The sequence below is a fragment of the Gracilinanus agilis genome, chromosome 1, assembly GCF_016433145.1.
Source record: "Gracilinanus agilis isolate LMUSP501 chromosome 1, AgileGrace, whole genome shotgun sequence".
NCBI classification, from domain to species: Eukaryota; Metazoa; Chordata; class Mammalia; order Didelphimorphia; family Didelphidae; genus Gracilinanus; species Gracilinanus agilis.
In genome coordinates this window covers 97,748,674-97,763,269 of record NC_058130.1, presented here as the reverse complement: position 1 = coordinate 97,763,269, position 14,596 = coordinate 97,748,674, and the positions used below count along the sequence as shown (strand labels likewise).

Sequence of the window (14,596 nt, the reverse complement as noted above, 5' to 3'; positions counted from 1 at the left end):
GCTCCTTTGCCTTTTAGAATATCATATTTCAAGCTCCTTTAAACTGGAAGCTACTAAATCTTGGGTGATGTTGACTATAGCTCACAATATTTGAATTGTTTTTTTTCTGGCTACTTATGATATTTTATCCTTGGCTTGGGAGTTCTGGAATTTGGCTATAATATTCCAGGGAGTTTACATTTTGTATCTCTTTAAGGAAGCGATTGGTGGGATTCTTTCAATTTCTATTTTACCTTTTGGATTGGATTTAAGATATAAGGGAGTTTTTCTTGGTAATTTCTTGAAATATGATGTCTTGGCTCCTTTTTTAAAATAACACTTACTTTCTTTCTTAGGATTGATACTAAATATTGGTTCCAAGACAGAAGAGTGGTAAGGGGCAAAGTGAAGTTTAGTGACTTGCCTAGGGTTGCACAGCTAGGAAGTGTCTGAGGCCACATATGAACCCAGGACCTCTTGTTTCCAGGCCTGGATCTCTGTCCACTGAGCCACCTAGTTTCTCCCATAGTAGCTTTTTATGGTCAGTTCCTTTTTCTATAGTTTGCTCATTGTTCTTAACCTCTTTCTTGTCTTTCAACTTAATGTTAAAGTTGGGTTCTGCTCATCTGAGTGTCAGGAGGGAGACACTGTTTTCAGAGCTAATTATAGAAGTCTCCAAATTTTTGGCGCTTCCAAGGTGATACTATCTTAGGAGAAGTATAGTCACAACTCTTTTTTGTGCTCTGATCTTTAACTAGGAAGGGCCCCTATTCCCCTGCACCTGCAAGTACTAGTGCTTCTCTTGGCCCTGGAACTGTGACTAGGGCCCCTGCTCCCTTATGACTAGTCATAAATGCCCTTCTCCATTCTGGAACTACAACCCAGAACTGTTTATGGGCAACAGTTGTCGATAAGCACCAGTTGCACCCAGTGCCAACAAAAGATCCCCCCATATTCTCTTTTTAACTATATGTCAAATCCCCTTACTGTTGATAGGTTGAGAGCTCCCAAAGCTGTTACTCTTGTTATTGCAGCTGTCTCCAAGGCTTACTGCCTGTACTCTTGCCCCTCTCTAGGTCTGGGACCACCCTGGTTTTAAATAGACTTTTTGTGTGTATCTCCTTAATTGTCTCAGGCTAGAAAAATCACTCCTTCTGACCTTTTTTTTTTGTTGTCTGTGCTGCCAAAATCCGATTTTAGGCATTATTTAAAGTTGTTTGTAGGGAAATGTTGGTAGAGTTCATCTGGGTCCTGGCCTGTACTCCTGCCATCTTCCATGTTAATGACTCAAGGGTGCTATCTGGTACTAGGATATAAATTACATGGTGGAAACAACCAGAAATAATGATATCCTGAGTTCATCTTCTATTTGGCCAGTGAAAGGACATTATTGTGGTTTCAACAAAATAGTTGTAGTTAATGAGCACCAGGTAAATGTGTACCCAGTAGTCTTCCTATAGAGTGCTTATTTATTGTTTTTTAATTATTCAGACACTCCAAAGTAGAGAAGAGGAGCCAAAACAAAACATAGTATGTAGTTTTCTGTCTATAAGCATGTGTGGCAGTATGGTGTAGAACATGGACATTAAACATTAAGAAATGATTATTGAATTGAGTTGTCCCATTTGTGAGCTGTACTAAACAGTATGACAGGATCACTTATTGAAAGAAGAAATTTAGGGGTATTTAAATTTCTTTCCCTTTGCCCTGTTTTTTTTTTTTTTTTTTTAAATTAAAGACAGAAACACTTGCACTATATTCTCTTTGGTAAGTCTTCAGAAACTTGAATTCCTCCATTGTACTGCTTAAAGTTACTCTGGGAAAATCTTTTCATCTTTATGTTCAGTACCTTGTGCTTAAAATATAACTGCTTGTTTAAAATATTACTTATAATTGAAACTCTTTAAGGTAATAATGGAATAGTAGATATCCCTATAAACCAGTTTTTGGAATTCAGAAACTCTGAATTCTGTTAACTAGTAATATATGCCAGGGTCTTTGTGCTCTCTTGGTTTCTTAACAGTATTGACTCTTCTGCAGAGGAAATAGAATAGGGAATGTGAATAGGGAATGCTCATGGTTCTGGCTTCCCAGGAGGCAGAGTATAATAGGACATTCATCTGAAATTTGACTGGAGTTCTAGAGCTTGCTCTTCTGATTTTTATGACATTGGTTTTAATTCCTTTATTTTTGCAACTTCTTTAGAGGCTGACTTTTTTTTTTTTTAAGTTGTTTCCTGCATGGTTTGTCTCCTCAGTCACAGTCCAAAGACTCTGAGAAGGTTTAGGAATATGCAGGTGCAGACACAAGGCCCAGCTTGATATCCAACGTTGTGGAATGGGACTGTACCTCACATGGCAAGGCCCTAAGCTCCCTTTCGCCACTAGGACAGGAGCCTGAGGAGTGACCTCAGGATATCCTCGTTGGAAGAGGCTGACTTTTAAAGGTTACGGCTGGTTCCCTTTTTATAGTTGATGCTGCTTTTGGTCAAAAGGGGATAAAAAGTTAAGAGAGCTGTTTTGCTTTTTAATTTAGCTACTAGTTCATAGTATATAGGAAATATTGTCCAAGAAGGTGTAAGCCAGAGGTGTCAAATTCCAGGTGTTGTTGGCTGGCAAAACTCCTCAGTGCTGCCTTAAACAGATTGAGATGTAATTGGGAAATATATATACACACACATATATATATATTTTAAATTTTTATGTAGAATATTTTTCCATGGTTACATGATTCACAATCCCCTCTCCCCCACATTCTCCTTCTCCCTCCCAAAGCCAACAAGCAGTTCCACTGGGTTATACATTTATCATTGTTCAAAACCTATTTCCATGTTATTCATATTTGCAGTAGAATGATTCTTTAACATCAAAACCCTAATCACATCAATTGGGAAATATTTAACAAAATAAATAACAATAATGAAACATTGATAATTTTGTGTGTGTGTGTGTGTGTGTGTGTGTTTGTGTGTGTGTGTGTGTGTGTGTGTGTGTGTGTTTAAGTCAATATTTGGTCTTTAGTGATCCATTTCTAATTGAATTTGCTCCACTGGTGTAGGCTTTTGTTGTGCTCAGTTGGAATGGGTTAGAAAGTTGGACAGATTAACTGGAGAGCTTGTAGTACTTATGTCACTGACTACTTCAGATAATTACTATACAAGTAATTTTTATTTTGAGATTTTAGGGACTTAGGTCAGTCTAAGTCCTGCAAAATACATGGTTAAAATTGGTTTTCTAAAAAAAGTGACAAAAATAATGCTGATATGATTTCTTTAATGTAAAAATCTTAAAGTTTCTGAATTAAAATCTTTAAATGTTTTTAGCCCTCTGAACGTTCAGCTCAGACATATTTTGATGATCAGAAGTTTCTGTTTATGGTTGTGGCTTTGTTGTGTAAGTCAGGACTCAAAAAATGTGTTTTTCTCTTAATGCTGGGGCTTTGGCATCACATTTTTATTTTGGGCATTGAATCAAGGATAGATTTACTTCATAGTAAGGCCAGAAAAAATAAAGTCTAATATTGTTTATGATAGATATACTGAAGAAGTACAACTATATAAAATCAGATTGTATGCATTTAATGGATTCTGTTAGTATTTCTGAAAATATTTATTCCTTGAAAATCTTATTTGAGAATAATTACTTATATTAGTTTTTTAAACCAAGATGTTGAATTTATTTTTTATTTCATTAAGAAAATTAAATTTTGTTGTATTTTTCAGCTCTGAATTCTCTCCCTATCTCTGTCCTTTGAGAAAGGAAGAAGAAACAAAACCCATGACAGTATATATAGTCAAACAAAACAAATGCCTGCATTATTAGTTGCATTAAAAAATACAGCATGCCTGAATTTTCACTGAGTCCATCATCTTTCTCTCTGGAGGTGGATTGTATCAATCATGAGTTCTCTGGAGTTATAGTTAGACAATATGTTGATGAGAATTGTCTTTTGAAGTTGTCTTTATGATAGTATTGTTTAAAATTTCCTCCCAATTCATACATATTTCCCCAGATTTCTTCCCTTTATCACTTCTCACAGCACAATAGATTCATATGGAACCACTTGTTTAGTCATTCCCTAATTGATCAACACTCCCCTTAGTTTCCAATTCTTTGCCACCATAAAAGAACTGCTATCAATATTTTTTATATATATGGGTTTTCCCCTCTTTGGTCTCTTTGGGAAATAGATCTAGTAGCAATACTGCCAGGGTTAAAGATATACATAGTTTAGAAGCTTTTTTGGGTATAATTTCAAACTGCCTCCTTGAATGGCTATACTAGTGATGGCGAACCTTTTAGAGGGGTGGTTGATGTGAGAAATGTCCTCAGGAACATGTGTAGAGATGGAGGGGAGCAACACTGCACCAAGTCCCTCTGACTTTCTAGTAATGAACTCTGGCGAACTCTGTGCTGGGGTGATAGTGCGCATGCCCACAGAGAGGGCTCTGACACACATGCCATAGATTCACCACCATGGGATTATACCATTTCACAGCTTTACCAAGAGTATATTGAAGCCCCTTCAGCTTTTGTCATTTTTTTTTGGTCACCTTTGCCAGTCTGGTGGGTATAAACTGGTACAAAGTTGTTTCTAGTTATTAGTGATTTAGAACATTTTATAATCTTGATTTCTTCTGAAAACTGCCTGTTCATATCCTTTGATGATTTGTCAGTTGAGTCTTAATCTTAACATTTTTAATCAATTTTTTATATATTTTATAAACAAGACTGTTTATCAAAGAAACTAGTTGCACAGAACCTCCCCTTCTCTTCTAATTTTGTTGTGGTGTTTATTTTTGCAAAACCTTTTAAATTTCGTCATCCACTTTATCTTCTTTGCACTCTTTCTCGCTTGCTTGGTTATGAACTGCTTCCCTTGTCCATAGATCTAGTTGGTAATTTCTGTTATGTTCCACTCATTTTATGTATCTTTTGCATCATATTTGGAGTTCATTTTCCTATAAGTCTTGAGTTGTTGGTTTCAATCTGATATCTTTTGTACTGCTGCCCAATTTTCCTTACAATTTTTGTTGAAATGTGAATCCTTTTTCCTATATCTTGGATCTTTTGAGTTTCTCAAACAGTAGACTTACTATGCTTGTTTGTTTCTGTGCTTTGTGTACCTAATCTTTTTTACTGATCTGCTTCTCTATTTCTTACCCATTACGAAATTGTTTAGATGATTATGGCTGTGTGCTATTTTGAAGTACTATACTATCCCTTTTCTTTTCCACTTTAAAAAATTAATTCACTTGATATTTGCCCATATGAATTTTGCTACTATTTTTCTGACTCTATAAAGTAATTCTTATAAAGGCATGAGATGCTCCATTCGTCCATCTTAGTGTATTCTTCTTGTTCCTATTTATATGAAATAGTTTCTCCCCATTTCCCTTATTTCTGATTGACTGTATTCATTTCCCCTCCTTTTTCTTTCTTCTCTTACAAATCAATAAAACAGAATAAAATGACAAAAAAGTAATCCTTTAAAAGTGTGATTGGTATGGTACTGATTAAATAGATTAATTCACTTAATATTATCATCTTATTATATTGGCTTAGCCCTACCCATGAGCAATTAATTTTTTCTAATTAGTTAGATCTCTCTTTGTGTAAAAGTTTTTTTGTAATTATGTTCATAAAGTTAGTTAGTGGTGTATCTGTTTTATTGATTAAAAACCTAACTCCTAGTTTTATATTATCATTATTATAATCATAATTTAGTTACTCTCTAATTTGATTTTTAGGATTTCTATTCTAATGATCCAATGAAACTAAATAGTACTATTACTCAACACAGAAGTGATAGTATCAAATATGTACATTTAACAAAAATACTGCAGGCTCTTTGTCTTAATGGTTTTCCCTTCCAGCTTTGTATATCTCCTAGATCCTCTGCTTCTATGGATGGTTAGAGAAAAAAGAGTGATTGGGCCATTTACCACTTCATTTTATTAAACTTAACTTTAACTAGGCTTCCAAGGCTAGTCAGTAATCTTTTTTATTCACCTGGTAGGCCAGCAGGCATTCACTCCATAACTATTCAAAACTTTTTTCCATACTTGAATCTCAGTCTCACTCACCCCATACTTTCAGCAGATGACCTCATCTCTTCATTTATTAACAGTACTCTTGGGGGTTTCCTGCCTCTTAACCTCAAAATTTCTTTCATCCTTTACTCATTCAACAAATATTGGTTGAATATCCAACAGTGTAATACATTGTGGGGGAATATAAAGACAACACTGTTCTTTGTCCTTGTGGAACATAGTCGATGATGTAAGACATATACATAAATAACTTACATACAAGGTTGGTTGTGAAAGGGCAGGAGGGCTGTCAAAGGAAGAGATAGGATCATAAAATTCTAAGGAAGAATATGTAAAATCTTAAAAAGAAACTAATACACTTTGACTGGTGTAGTACTTAGGAAAATGAACATTATCCAAGTTTAGGAAGGAGCATGTTTATTCCCCAGAAATCATGGAGCAACAAGAAACGACAGGAGTGTTCAAAAGGTAAATAAAATTCTTGAATACGTTTGTCAAATCAGGTCTCTCAGCACAATTAAAGAACAGTGAGGGAGGCAGCTGGGTAGCTCAGTGGATTGAGAGCCAGGCCTAGAGACAGGAGGTCCTAGGTTCAAATCTGGCCTCAGATACTTTCCAGCTGTGTGACCCTGGGCAAGTCACTTGACCCCCATTGCCTACCCTTACCACTCTTCTGCCTTGGAGTCAATACACAGTATTGTGTCACAGATAGAAGGTAAGGGTTAAAAAAAAAAAAAAGAACAGTGAGGAAAATGGAATAGATGATGGAGAATCTAAAGTGATACAAGTATGACCTCAGACTTAAAGTTCAAAGAGAAAATAATAGATTTGGAACAAAAATAATTAAGTGATGGTAAGTTTGGCAGTGAAGAAAAAGCAACAATGTAAATGTAACACAAAAATTCTATATAAACTAGTCAGCTGAACTTGATGACAGTATGAAAAGAGATAACATAAAGATCACTGCATTCCCAGAATATGACACATCCAGAAAAACATCAAAACCTTAATAGAGGTAGTAGTAATGTAAGAAAATTTTTTAGAACTTCTAAGTGCAGAAAACAAAGCAGTGATTGAGAAAATTCACATATTGTTATCAGAACAAAAAACAATACCCCCCCAATCCAAAACACTTCAAACTCCAACACATAGAGGCAATTAAATTTAACAGTTTCAATAATGAATTTTAGAAGCAGCCATAAGACAAAACATAAATATGAAAGACAGTTAATAACTTAGACTTATTCTGCATTCATGAAAATTTGCAGAAGAGAATGGTATAGCAAATTCCCAAATAAAAAGGACAGTCTTTATTTAAAATTTTTTTTATTAGAAAATTATTTTTTAAAGTTTTTTTAAAAGAGAGAAAATATGGAAGACGAGAAAATCAAATACTGAAAAACTGGCCAACATATTGAAAAAACACCTGTTATTTGTAATGTTTGACATGGACCTTGTTCTCCAAACTTGTTCTTTATATTTTTTGCAACATTCAGTTTTGATTGTTTCATATTGTTTTATCGATGGACTTTGTTTTCAGTGTGTTGCAACTACAAAGAGTTCCACTATAAATATTTTGGTGTAATTTTCTTTTTGTCAATGGTCTTCTTGGTGTTTATGTGAAGCAGCGGTGTCTCTGGGTCAAAAGTGAACATTGAGTCAGTGTATTTGCATATTTCTAAATGACTTTCCAGAAAGGCAGTAATTAATTTACAGCTCCACCAAAGATACATTAATATGCTTGTCTTTAATACAAACTATCTAACACTGACTTCCTATCTTTGTCAGAAATTTTATTTCTGGATAGTAAACCAGACTAAATTTTGGAGTGTGCCTGAAAAATTAGTGGTTTTTCACTGTGAATTATTTTATTCCAATAAGGGCCAAAATAATCAACAAACATGTATTAGGAATACAGAGTCAGAAATGAAATTGTTTCTGCCTTCAAGGAGATTGCTCATATAGAATGTATCTGAAATAGGTAAATTTTTGTGGAGGATACTAGTGGGAGAGAGAAAGATGTGAAAGGCTTTATGTAGAAGGAGGTGCTTGAGCTGTGTTTCAAAAGGAATGTGAAATTCTTAGTGGTAGAGATGTGGTATGAATCCATTCCAAGAATAAGGAATGAAGGCCAGAGATAGTATTGATTAGCAATGCGGTGAATAAAGCTATGCTTTAGAGTATAAGGAGGGTAACATATAATAAACCTGGAAAAAATAATTGTAGAAACCAAGGCACAAAAAGTTAAATAACTTTTTCAAGACCACACAGAACACATCAATTGATGTTACAACTATGTTATTGTTTCTGAGTATTATATGAACCTGCAATGATATCTTATGTAGCATTCCCAAACTAAAGTGTATCTCAAAGATGAAGAATATAGTCGTGATAAGTTTAACAGTATCACCTAGAGGAAAGCCCAGCAATGCATATATTCATGTTGAAAACTTGGAAAACCTGGCCAAATATGCTGCTGTGTTTATCCCTTTTAGACTAGATTCCTAGGGCTCTTTGAGGTTAAATGTTTTCTGTAGTCCTGATTCTTCAAATAGAGAGAAGTCTCTTGTTTAATTGTGGAGCAAAGTAGTACTGGCAGATATTATAGAATATTTTTCTGTGTTACCCAAGGTGTTGGTTTAAAGTTTTTTTGAGAGAACTTTTTCAATTCTATGGGAAACATTTGGTGTGTGCAATAGAGACACTTAAAAGAAGAGATCAAGTTGCTGTATTATATTTAGGTTGAAGTATATATTGGAGAAACAAATCAAAGGAAACAATTCCTTAAAAAAAAGTCTAAAGTCTTGAGAGTATTGCTAAACAAAGGACATAGCTGTCATCTTTGAAGACCACTGACAATTGTTAAAGCAAATCAAACATGTTAAAAAAAAAAAAGAGCCTAGAAATTACATTTGAGGACCAGGGAATAAATAGCAAGGGCTAGGAGAGGAGCCATGGGGTTTTCTTGGCAAAGATACTGGAGTGGTTTGCCATTTCCTTCTCCAGAGCAAGGAAGGCTATGGCAAATCTGGATAGCATACTAAAAAGCAGAGACATCACCTTGCCAACACAAGCCCTTATAATCAAAAGTATGGTTTTTCCAGTAGTAATGTATGGCTGTGAAAGTTGTACTATAAGAAAGGCTGAGTACTGCACAACCAGTGCTTTCAAATTGTTCAGGAGAAGACTTGAGAGGACAAGGGCAGCAAGAAGATCAGATTATTTCAATCTTTAAAGAAATTAATTCATACTATGCACTTGAAAGTCAAATATTGAAGCAGGAGCTTTAAATACTATGGCCACATAAGAAGACAGGACTCATTGAAAAGGACTCTGATACTGAGAAAGATTGAAAGCCAAAAGGAGAAGGGGATGTCAGAGGATGAATTGATAGATGAATGTAAACTTGGACAGTCTCTGAGGAGATAGTGGATAGAAAGGCCTGTTAAGCTATAATAGATGAGTTCATGAAGAGTCATACATGACTGAATATCACCACCAACAAAGGAGTGAAGCCAACCTTGAATGATTTGAGAGAGAAAGAGAGGTGGGGGAGGGGGTTGTTTTTACATATTGTAATTGAGTGAATCTCAATCAAAATCAGATCTGAGAATTGGGACCTAATGATTTGTTTCACATATAATTGGCCTACTTTAATAAAGTCTGGTATACAATGTTGTTTCATTGTGGCATGGAGGTGATTCTCCAAGGATCTACTAATGTAATTCAATCTCTGAAAAAGATATATTCAAGTTGGAAACACAGTAAGTAATGTCCTAATTCAACATCTGTCATTTGAGGAACAGGCTAAAAAAATTCAAATGGTGAATTTTTTTTTGTGGGTGGTGCTGCAGTAACTTTTGAGTATGGAAGTGGAGTGTGTGGCATTCTGTCTGAGGAGTCACACATACCAGTGAAGTAATGGATAATTGAAGTACTGAAAAAGAAAATGGCCAAGTAGCTTCACTTTTCTATTTTCTGCTTTCCCCATCTGAAAAAGGGAAACACTTAACTGCATGGATTTTTAAACTATCATTTTCTAATGTCAAATAATCAAGGACAGAGAGGATTGTAAAGGAGGAAAATTTAGTCAACAACTCTCACCAGAAAGAATACGTAATAAATTATATTTGCAAAGTTAAAGTAGAAAATTTATACTTTTTAAAAGACAGCATCTCCCTATAGAGAACACATTTTTTCTTTCTTTTTTAAACCCTTACCGTTCATCTTAGAATCACTACTGTGAATTGTGTATTGGTTCTAAGGCAGAAGAGGGGTAAAGAGTAGGCAGTGGAGGTTAAGTAACCCAGGGTTACACAGCTAGAAGTGTCTGAGGCTAGATTTGAACCTAGGACCTTCCATCTCTAGGACTGGCTCTTAATCCAGTTGCCCCTCACATTTTTGTATATTCTTGACTGAATAGGTTTAGCACATTTCAAGAGGTAACAGCAACAAATAAAGCTTTAAGAGATCATTAAGATAACGCTCGAGACTTTGAAATTCTTTTGAGCTCATAAGTCTATAAAAGAACAACATTTTTTTTTTGTAAAGGACTTAATTTGCAGTACTTTAAAAAATTTTTTTTTAATTTTGAAGATTTTCCCATAGTGACATGTTTCATTTGCAGCACTATTGATGACTCCTTAACACACTATTTGTCTAGTAGCTGAATTTTTTTTTTATTGTTTTGTCTTTAAGAGATCAAAACCTACATGCTTTTTTTTCCCTCCTAAGTCAACGAGCATTTATTAAGTTCCTACTGTGTGCTAGGCACTGTTCGTGTACTGAGGATACAAAGAAAGGTTAAACAAAATGAAAAGCTGAAAGCCCTAAACACCAGAATTAAATATACAGTGGGGGCAGATAATACTCTTAAAAATTTTCTTTAAATTTTATTTTCAGTTCCAAATTCTCTCCTTTCTATCCCCTCCCTGACCCATTGAGAAGGCAAGAAATAACTTTATATATACAAAGCCATACAAAACCCATTCTATATTATCTGTATTCCAGGGGAAAACAAGAAAAATATGTTTCATTTTATACTCTTGAGTTAATTTCCTTCTTTGGAGGAGTTAACTTTGGATTTAACTGCCTTCTTTGGAAGGCATGATTTTTTTTTTTACATCACAATTCCTTTGGAGTTATGGTAGATTATCATATTGATGAGTTGGCAAGCAAGTCTTTCACAATTGGTTATCTTTATAATATTGCTATTATTATGTAGATTATTTTCTGGTTCATCTTATTTCTCTTTGTATCAGCTCATATACACCTTCCATGTTTTTTTTCTGAAACCATCCTCTTCATCATTTCTTGTAGCGCAATAGAAAATTCCATCAAATTCATATTTTATAACTTGTTCAGTCATTCCTCAATTGATGGGTTCCAATTCCTTGACACCTCAAAAAGAACTGCTATAAATTCTTAAATTATCTCAATTTTCTTGCATTGCTTTAATTTCTTTCTCCAATTTTTCCTCTTCTCCTTTATTCTTAAAATTTCTTTTTTTTCTTAAAAACAATCTTTTTAGGTCTTATAGGGGTTCTTGTTGGGCCTGTGTCTCATCTGTACTTTTCTTTTTCTTTGAGGCTTTGCTTGTAGATGTTTTCAAAACATAGTCTTCTCAGTTTGTGTCTTGAGTTTCCCTGCCATCATAATAGCTTTTTATTGCCAAGTTTTTGTTGTTGTTTGCTTATTTTTCCTTCCTATTTATTTTCTTTCTAAATCTTTCCTCTGGAACCATTATAGTTTTCTGTTGTTTAATTTCTTCTAAGTATTTGTGTAGGTCTTGAGGAAAATTCATTTTTTCTTTGAATTTTTGCTTAGAATTCTTGGGATTATTCTCTTTTTCTTTTGAGGATCACTAAATTTACAACAATAAAAAAAAATTCCTTATCTTCTGTCTGTGTATTGATTCACTTGCCCAGGATCACATAACTGTTTTTTGCCTTTCTTCTTATCCTCAGGACTTAGCACAGTTCCTGGCAAACATTTGATAATAGCTTGTTAACTGGCTGATTTTTCTGATAACAAAACTATTAAAACAGAGTGCAGCCACGAATAGAATCTGTGTCAACTTGGAAGGGCTAGTGACCAGACTTATGATCCTATCTTGCTGGTAAGGCTATGTTATCATAAATCATAATAAAATTAAATTATGACATGGATCATAGGATCATAGCTCTACCACTGGTAGGGACCTTAAAGGCTACAGGTAAAGAAACTAGGGGTGCAGAGGTTACATGATATAACAACTTAGTGTCTGAGGTAGGATCTGTAAGGGGGAAAATTATGAAACTGCCCATAAATTTAATGATTTTATTATTATTTTATTGATAAGATAGGGGAAGGGAAGGAAGATGAGAGAGAGAGAGATTATTTAGAGAAGTTATTATCCTAATCTAGCTTCCTTGCTGTTCTGCAGCAGCCATGTGGGCTCCCCAGTTCACCCCAAGATGGAAGTCCTTACTCCCCAAATCCACTCTTGCCTCGGTTTATCAAACTTTTTCTCTGCCCACTGATTTTCACATGTCATTCCTCAGGAGCCTTCTATGCCTTTTCTGACTGACTACAGGGGGCACCAAAGCTTCCACTTCATCCTTGTGTTCAATATCCCCTCAACAATTTCCTTCATACAGATCTGAACCCAGGTTTTTCTGATTCTAAGACAAAGATTGTTTTTATTTATTGTCTCCTTTTTTAAGTATTCATAAACCATGTGTTTAGAAATCTGTTGTAAAACTTTATCAGGAATTAATGTGAAATTTACAGTCTCTCTGTAGCCCCTAAATCATAGCAAAACAAAAGATTAGAAAGGTCATTTACCATACATAGACACATATATTACTTGCATGCAGATGCTGGTTTATCTCTCTTCCCTCTGTACATTACCAGTTTTGTGCAGGCAGATACTTAGAAACAAGTTGGGTTAAGTGGGTAGAGTTTGGAAAGTAGAGAATGGAAAGGCAGAGTCTGTGGTGCCATGTTGCCCTATCTACTAGAGGAAACAGTGCTCTAGGATTCAGAAGGCAAGCTACAGCAGGGTCTTAATTCACTCTCAGAGGTGCTGCTGCATCACTAGGAAGTTAATGTGTTATGGTGAACTTTCCCATAGCAAATTTTTCTTTTCTTTCTTTGTCCAGCAGTAGTCCCTGAAAAAGACAAAGTCCACTTTCTCTGTGAATGCCAGCTGGGATTGGGAACAATGTTTCTGAACTGGTAGTGTACAGAGCCAGCTACTGAAGGGAGATTACTACCTCAAGTACATTCTTCATTTGCATGTATACTTTAGTGTAATAACCCTAATTATTTCCTTTTTTGCATTGTAACTCCAGGGTACAGTGAGAGAAAGGTTTGGCAAGAAAGAGTACATATTTAGTCTGGTTTTTTTCTTGTTTCTGTCCCTAAACCCAATGGGTACATTGTTTATGCTGCCATCAGAGTATTCCTTTCAGGCCAGGAGCAAGAGGCCCTTTATTTAAAAAGGTTAGAAGCTATTTCTGTTCTAAAGACTGGTCTTGGGAAAGGGCAAAGAACTTGTTGGTGTAGGGCCTTTCCTGAAACTTCCATACTTGAGCAATCTTGGCCTTCTTATATTGCTCCCAAAGGGAGTGGTTGTTATAGAATGAGTAATCAAGAATTCACATGTACGACATGTCCACCTTGCCAGAACACAATGAATGTTCATTGGTCCTGGGTTATCTGTACTTACTCTGTTCTTATTTTCACCTTTGTATGCTTTGAGTCTCTAGCTCTTTGGAATCAATGACTAAAAAATGTTCTTTAATGCAGGAAAAGCTTGATGCTCCTATAATCACTGGATAAATTACCTAAATTTCTGCTTAGTAAATATATAGAACATAATGACTCAAGTTGCCTTCTCAATTTGTTCATTACTTTGACTGAGCACAAATATTTTGTTGCTGTTTGAGATGTGGTCAGTAATAAATAAAAGTTTTATTTTTAACTAAATGCTTCCTTTCCATAATAATTAGGTTTTGTTAAATTCTTCTATGGACGTTTTCTTAGAAAACTAAGGAGAAATAGTTCTGTGGTTTGAATACCAATAATTCAGTACAAAGTTTTTTAACCTGTTGGGAGGTGGGATGGGTGGAAATTTCCTGGTTGATTAGCATTTAATTTCATAGGAATTCTTTGTCATATTTATAGCAGCCATTTCAAACCTTGAAAATCTACTTTTATGTAGCCCTCTCCCCTCATATGACTTTATTTCTCCTCAGACACTGTAAACTTATTCTTCCCTACTTTGAATTACTTCTCCAACTCATCCTTCTCTTTCACTACCAGACTTTTTAGAGTTAGTAGTTTGTATGAATTGCTTCTGTTTCCTTCTCACTAACAATCTCTTGAAAATTGGCTTTTGCCTCTACTATTTCATTGAAACTGCTTTTTGAGATCATCATCCAACAAATTCTTTATTATCAATCCCATTTCAATAAAACAGTCTCTCTCCTCTACATGTAGGCTTTGTCTTCTGCTTAATATTTCCTTTATATATTTTCTTGATGATTTCATCTATTCTCATGACTGGTTGATTCTCACATT

The 14,596-nt window shown here is 35.0% G+C and overlaps 1 non-coding gene across 1 annotated transcript; it reads right to left on the bottom strand.

The window, feature by feature from the left end:
• Window positions 1-2,206: 2,206 nt before the first annotated feature.
• Window positions 2,207-2,406, bottom strand: LOC123232772. Its single transcript, XR_006505279.1, has one exon. It is a non-coding gene; the product is annotated as a small nucleolar RNA SNORA73 family (small nucleolar RNA).
• Window positions 2,407-14,596: the final 12,190 nt, after the last annotated feature.